Genomic DNA, 6,553 nt, shown 5'->3' on the forward strand with positions numbered 1-6,553 from the left:
AAATTAAAATGGAAAGAAATCAAAGAATTAGAGTATAGAGTACTCCCTTTGAAGATTTGTATTTCTCCCCCTTTCAAATTGTCACAAGGCTCCCCCTTAATATATGCTATTTTACCAAGGGAAGCTTTATACCTGTAACAATTTTATCAAGCCTAAGACAACAATGTTATTCAACATATTCAATATAAGATGTTGAATGGCTTGATTTATGAGCAGAATTGGATGATAATCAAAACTCATTTATTATCAATAATTTGATTTTCTGCTCAAACACACCCAAAACAATTTGATGCAAATAAAAATTGATGTTTCCTGAAGTTTCTTTTCAAGCTATTTTGAAAATATTTTCCAATTAATAAATCAGAACAAATTAATCATAGCAAGGAAAATATTTCTAATCAAGTATGATTATCTCAAACCATAGCAACTATCAAACTTCATATATCACAATTTAAAGGAACTGCCAAAAATATTCCTTAATCCAAAACACAGCAATCATATTTACCAAGATAAAACAAATGCATCACACGCATCAAGCAAATCACCACAACAAGTAATTAAAACAAGGGTGATCATAAATCCACAAAGGATTTCATCCCCTGTTTTCCCTATTTGTCTTAATTTCAATTTTTTAGCCAATTCTCCCCCTTTTGTCATCAATAGAGTTTTGCAAAATAAATGAAAACAACATACAAAAGGCAAAATATTTGTTTTTCACCAAAACACAATGGTCCAGTCAGCACACATGCATTTGAGCAAATGACAATCAAAGTTCAACTCGAAATTAATCGAATAACACAAAGTGCTCAAAACAGAGCCAGATCAGAGTATAAAATAGATCAAAACAGGTCTGCAAAACAGTGCAACAAATCAATGAAACATAACAGTTTCAATTTTCAATTCAGCCTTTTTTTCTCTTTTCCTCCCCCTTTTGTCATCAAGGAGGGACCCTGCAAAAAATGAGGAAAAAGCAATGCAGTCCATAATAATTCAAGACAAGTGAAAATAGTTCCTAGAATCAAGGGATGAGGAAAGGATAAAGATTTGATTTGACAACTTCCAAAAAAAATGAGGAACGGGTCAGAGTGAGATCAAAGAGATTTGGTGGGGCCCAAAATAATTAACTTCAGTTCAGTCTTCCCCTGTATCATGACCCGTTCAACACATCCTGAAATTTGTCTCCTGCTTTTCTACGAGACAAAACCAAACAGAATAAAAAAGTTCACAAATTTTCAACAGAACTTAATTCTATCATTCCCAAACTATTTCTTAAGGTGCAGAATCTGTCTTCACATAAAGGCTTAGTGAAAATATCCGCAAGTTGATCTTCGGATTTTACAAATTGAATATCAATAGTTCCCTTTTGCACATGTTCTCTAATGAAATGATATTTAATTTCAATGTGCTTTGTTCTTGAGTGCAAAACAGAATTTTTTGAAATATTTATGGCACTCATATTGTCACAAAATAAGGGTATACTATTGATCTTTAATTTGTAATCCTCTAATTGTGTTTTTAACCATATTAATTGTGAACAACAAGCGGAGGCAGAGATATATTCAGCTTCAGCTGTGGATAGGGCCACAGTTGCTTGTTTTTTGCTTGACCACATGTTGAGTGATCTCCCAAGGAAGCAACACATGCCTGATGTGCTTCTTCTATCCACTCTATCTCCCGCATAATCTGCATCACAAAACCCTACTGCATAAAAATCATCAGATTTTGGATACCACAAGCCATAATCACTAGTTCCCTTAATGTATCTAATGATGCGTTTAACGGCTGAAAGATGGGATTCCTTTGGGTGAGATTGAAACCTTGAGCATACACCCACACTTTGAACAATGTCCGGTCTAGAGGATGTAAGATACATGAGTGATCCTATCATACCTCTATACCTTGTTTCATCCACATCTTTTCCATCATCATCCTTTTCAAGTTTAGTGTTTGGATGCATTGGAGTTCCCATAGGTTTGGAATTTTCTAGGCCAAATTTTTTGATTAACTCTTTAGCATATGTTCCTTGGTGAATAAAAGTACCACTAGGAGTTTGTTTACTTTGGAGACCAAGAAAGAAAGTTAGCTCTCCTATTAAACTCATCTCAAACTCACTAGTCATGAGTTTTCCAAACTCTTCACACAAGGACTCATTGGCCGATCCAAACACAATGTCATCCACATAAACTTGAACTAGAAGAATATCATCATTAGATGCTTTAATGAATAACGTTGTGTCCGTGGTACCCCTTTGAAATTGATTTTCTAATAGGAAGGCACCTAAGCCTTTCATACCAAGCCCTTGGAGCTTGCCTAAGGCCATAAAGAGCCTTTGAAAGTTTGAAAACATGATTTGGAAAATACTTATGTTCAAAAACGGGGGGTTGTGCCACATACACTTCTCTATCAATAAAGCCATTAAGAAAAGCACATTTAACATCCATTTGAAACATTTTGAAACCCTTATGGGCAGCATAGGCAAGAAGGAACCTAATTGCTTCCATTCTTGCTACCGGAGCAAAAGATTCATCAAAATCTATACCCTCTTCTTGATCGTAACCTTGGGCCACTAATCTAGCCTTGTTACGAACAACTTGTCCATCCTCACCAAGTTTATTTTTAAACACCTACTTAGTACCCGTAACTTTCTTACCATCCGGATGAGGTACTAGTGTCCAAACCTCATTCTTGTCGAATTGAGCAAGCTCTTCTTGCATGGCTTTCACCCATGATGGATCTTCAAGAGCTTGTTTGACATTGTTGGGCTCCATTTGTGACAAGAGTACAAAATTTCTTGGTTCGGATTGCCTTTTGGTTGAGGATCTTGTTGTTACACCTTGAGAGGGATCTCCATAATGATAAAGTCATGAGGATAACCCCTCATGGACTTCCATTCTCTAGGCTTCCTTTGTGGTGTTGAGCTTTGATGAGCTTCTGTGGGTCTCACTGTTTCAGTTTCTCTTGCTGGCTCAGGAGACAAAATGGAAATGTCTCCTCCATTCTGACAAGACAAAACTGGACTGGCAGATTCTTCATTTTGGGCAGACTTGGGATTTTCTTTGCTTGTTCCAGCTTCTTCACAATCTGAATCATTATCTATCACAGTATTGGGAATTAAATTAGAATCACAAAAAGTAACATGTATGGATTCCTCTATAGTTCTATGATCTTTGAGGTAAATTCTATAGGCTTTGCTAGTAGTGGAATATCCAACAAACATGCCCTCATATGATTTTGGATCAAATTTGCCAAGATTTTCTTTGTTATTAAGCACAAAACACTTGCATCCAAAAACATGAAAATACTTAATATTTGGAGGGGTTCCTTTCCATAGCTCATAAGGAGTTTTCTTTAACCCTTTTCTAATAATGGTCCTATTCAAAATATAACATGCTGTATTTACAGCTTCAACCCATAGAAACTTTGGAACCTCATTCTCACATAACATAGCTCTAGTAATCTCTTGAAGGCTTCTATTCCTTCTTTCAACAACCCCATTTTGTTGAGGGGTTCTAGGGCATGAAAAATTATGAGTAATTCCAAAGTCATCACATAATTTTTCAAAGTCTTGGTTTTCAAATTCTTTTCCGTGATCACTTCTCAAATGGGCCACTTTTAAATCTTTTTCATTTTGAATTTTCTTGCAAAGAGTTGAGAAAGTATGAAAAGCATAATTTTTATGAGCAAAAAAAAGTACCCAACCAAATCTAGAGTAATCATCTACCACTACCAAACCATAGTGTTTACCTCCTAGACTTTGAGCTCTTGTTGGACCAAAAAGATCAATGTGTAACATCTCTAATGGCCTTTTGGTTGAAATTCCATCTTTTGGTTTAAACGAGGATTTAACTTGTTTGCCTAATTGACAAGCATCACAAGTAAGATCCTTATCAAATTTGATTTTAGGAAATCCTCTAACCAGATTTTTCTTTACTAGCTTAGAAATTTGGTATATGCTAGCATGACCCAACTTTCTATGCCATAGCCATTTTTCAGATTCAATAGAGGTAAAACATGTTACATTTTGTTCTTTCAAGTCCTCAAGAGTTAATCCATACACATTGTTGCATCTTTTAGCTTCAAATAAAATATTCCCAGTTTTTTCACAAACAACCAAACACACAAATTTTCTAAAAACAACTTCAAAACCTAAATCACACAATTGGCTTACACTAAGTAAGTTATGTTTCAAACCATTTACAAGAAGAACGTCATTTATACAAGATGAAAAGCTTTTACCAACTTTACCAACGGCCACTATCTTTCCTTTACCATCATCACCGAAAGTGACAAGTCCTCCATCATATTCATTAAGCTTTATGAAGAAGGTTGTCTTTCCGGTCATGTGCCTAGAGCATCCGTTGTCCATGTACCACATATTTTTCTTCCTCTTGGATGCTAGGCATACCTGATCTATGTGATCTGCCATGAGACATGGTTGTGACTTGGTCTCGAATTCCTCCTCATCATCATCTGAGTCATTTTCTAAATCTTTCCATGAAGCCATCAGTCCCTTCTTCCTTCCTGTTTTTGGCTTCTCCTCCTTCTTTAACTTGGGACAATCAGATTTGAAATGCCCCATTTCCTTGCAGTTGTAACAAGTTAATTTGCTAAGGTCTTTCTTCATTTTTCTTGAGCTGCTGCCTTTGCCTTTGAGCTTTACCATTTTCCTGAATTTTTTGGCAAACAACACAAACTCATTTTCAGAAGAGTTATCACTGGATTCATCATCTAGAGGGTTAGTCACAGAAGAAAAAGCAATTCCTTTCTTTTTTGAATCTTTTTTCAAATAATTATTTTCGAAAGCAAAAAGGTTTCCTCTCAAATCATCACATGTCATGGAATCTAAGCTACTGCTCTTAGAAATAATTAAAGCTTTTGTTTCCCACTCTTTTGTGAGACATCTCAACACTCTTCTCACAAGCACAGAATCAGAATACGTAATTCCCAGAGCATCTAAGCCAACAATGATAATGTTGAATCGTTCAAACAGTTCATCAATGGACTCTCCTTCCTTCATTGCAAATATTTCATATTCTCTGTTCAACATATCTGTCCGAGTCTTCTTTACAATGGTGGTTCCTTCATGAGTGATTTGCAGTTTGTCCTAGATTTCCTTTGCCGTTGTGCATCGTGATACCCGTCGGCATTCCTCGAAGCTGATAGCACAGTTGAACAAGTTGATAGCCTTGGCATTTAGCTCCACCTTCTTCCTATCTTCCTCGGTCCAGCTTGCTTCTGGTTTAAGAGTGACCACTCCTTCAGCACTTGTGTTAGTTGGAAATTGAGGACCTTTGATGAGCGGATATTTTATACGCTTTTTGGGGATAATTTCATATAGTTTAGAGTGTGTTTTAGTTAGTTTTTAGTCTATTTCTAGTAGTTTTTAGGAAAAATTCATATTTCTGGACTTTACTATGAGTTGTGTGTTTTTCTGTAATTTTAGGTATTTTTCTGGCTGAAATTGAAGGAGCTGAGCAAAAATCTGATTCAGGCTGAAAAAGGACTGCTGATGTTGTTGGATTCTGACCTCCCTGCACTCAAAGTGGATTTTCTGGAGCTACAGAACTCGAAATGGCGTGCTTCCAATTGCGTTGGAAAGTAGACATCCAGAGCTTTCCAGCAATATATAATAGTCCATACTTTGCACAAGAATTGACGACGTAAACTGGCGTTCAACGCCAGCCTTCTGCCCAATTCTGGCGTCCAGCGCCAGAAAAGGATCAAAAACTGGAGTTGAACGCCCAAACTGGCACAAAAACTGGCGTTCAACTCCACAAATGGCCTCTGCACGAAATCTCAGCCCCAGCACACACCAAGTGGGCCCCAGAAGTGGGTCTCTGCATCATCCATCATAGTCCACTCATATGTTGTAACCCTAGGCTACTAGTTTAGTATTTAAACAACTTTTAGAGACTTATTTTGTATCTCATGACATTTTCAGATCTAAACTTTGTATTCTCTGACTGCATGAGTCTCTAAACCCCATTGTTGGGGGTGAGGAGCTCTGCTGTGTCTCAATGAATTAATGCAAGTATTTCTGTTTTCCATTCAAACACGCTTGTTCCTATCTAAGATGTTCATTCGCGCTTAACTGTGATGAAGGTGATGATCTGTGACATTCATCACCTTCCTCAACCCACGAACGTGTTCCTGACAACCACCTCGGTTCTATATCTGATTGAATGAGTGTCTCTTAGATTCTTTAATCAGAATCTCCGTGGTATAAGCTAGAACTGATGGCGGCATTCATGAGAATCCGGAAAGTCTAAGCCTTGTCTGTGGCATTCTGAGTAGGATTCAAGGATTGAATGACTGTGACGAGCTTCAAACTCCTGAAGGCTGGGCGTTAATGACAGATGCAAAAGGATAGTAAATCCTATTCCAACCGGATCGAGAACCAACCGGTGATTAGCCGTGCTGTGACAGAGCGCGTGAGCGTAGTTTTCACTGGAAGGATGGAAGGTAGCCATTGACAACGGTGATCCACCAACACACAGCTTGCCATAGGAGGACGTGCGTGCGTGAATCAGAAGACAGAGGAAAGCAGAGATTC

General features: G+C 37.4%; 1 pseudogene; it reads right to left on the reverse strand.

Moving 5' to 3' along the window:
- Positions 1 to 1,222: 1,222 nt before the first annotated feature.
- On the reverse strand, positions 1,223 to 1,957 carry LOC148576043 (secreted RxLR effector protein 161 pseudogene; annotated as a pseudogene).
- Positions 1,958 to 6,553: the final 4,596 nt, after the last annotated feature.

The sequence above is a fragment of the Arachis ipaensis genome, chromosome B1 (genome assembly GCF_059453495.1).
Source record: "Arachis ipaensis isolate K30076 ecotype BB chromosome B1, ASM5945349v1, whole genome shotgun sequence".
In the NCBI taxonomy this organism is placed as follows: domain Eukaryota; kingdom Viridiplantae; phylum Streptophyta; class Magnoliopsida; order Fabales; family Fabaceae; genus Arachis; species Arachis ipaensis.